Consider the following 1,376-nt stretch of genomic DNA (forward strand, 5'->3'; position numbering starts at 1 on the left):
CATTTCTCCCTCTTTTCAGGATTTTGAGTACACATGTACATGCACCTGGCTTTTTTTTTTTTTTTTGAAGAGGTTTTCACTACAGTGCGCGTGCGCTCGCCAGACAGAGAGAGACGTAGAGACAGAAAGTGAGAAATCACCCCCCAGGGGGGATGGTCACGCCACAATCCCTTCTCCTCCATTCTCCTCTAAGGAATCTTGGGCATGCAAGCATATGCACCCGGCATGAGTTTTAAGCCACCGGGTCCGGGATGCAAACCGTGGTCAGCTACGTGGGAGTCCAGTGACATAGCCATTACGCTAACTGCTGATTCCCCACCTGGCATGTTTTTAAAACCACCAGGTCCAAGACTTAAACCATGCAGTCATCCATGTGGGATACAGCCATCTTAACCACCACAGGAGAGGCTAACCCAACATCTGCTTCTCAAAAAATTATTTTCTTTTTTCAGCCAGCATGTGACACGGAGTTTAAGGTGGCTGAATCCCATATGGCTGACTACTCAAGTCCTGGACCCGGTGGCTTGTAAAACACTCTAGGGGGCTGGCAGGTGGCATGGTAGTTAGGGCACTGGACTCCCACATGGCTGACTGTGGTTCAATCCCTGACCTGACTACTCGTTTTGTTGCTTTCCCTCTCTCTCTCTCTATCTCTCTCTGGTCAAATTAAAAAACAATAATGATAAATAAAATTAAATAAATAATTATTTAAAAGAAAAACACTCTGGGTACATGTATGTGCATGCCCCAAATCCTGAGAGGAGAGTGGAATAGAGGGGAATACAGCATTGCCATTCCCCCTGAGCGATTTCTCTCTCTCTCTCCAGAAAGCTTACTCACCTCGTAACAATACTACAATATATATTTTTCTTTTGTTTTTCATTTTGCAGAGGACACATGTATTCACAGAGAGATACACAGGAAGAGAGAGAAAGCACCTTCCAATTGTTGCAGGATTTCTGAGTTGCCAAGTTCATGTACAGCAATCACAAATAATTAGAAGCATGGACAACAGGAGGGGGGTAGTAAAGTGAAGTTTATTGAGAGAAAACAAGCTCCTGATAAGGAGGGGGTCCCAAAAAGTGGGTTGCCAATGAGGAGCTGAGGTGAGGGACTGTTATCTAGCAATCTGAGCAATGGGCTGGCTCTCTGGTAAGGATGTGGATTTCAGAAAACAGTTACATGGTAGTCTGGGTAATTTATTACCCTATTCTTTGTGGGTCAGGAGACCACATGAATCTGTACTTTTTGTTAGAATGTAGTTAGCAAAGAGGGGCCAGCAGGTGGTGTGATGGTTAAGGGCACTGGATCCCATATGGCTGACCATGGTTTGAGTCCTAGACCTGGAGGCTTGCTTTCTCACTTTCTCTCTCTCT

Source organism: Tupaia chinensis, unplaced genomic scaffold, assembly GCF_000334495.1.
Source record: "Tupaia chinensis unplaced genomic scaffold, TupChi_1.0 Scaffold143572_1, whole genome shotgun sequence".
Taxonomy (NCBI): domain Eukaryota; kingdom Metazoa; phylum Chordata; class Mammalia; order Scandentia; family Tupaiidae; genus Tupaia; species Tupaia belangeri.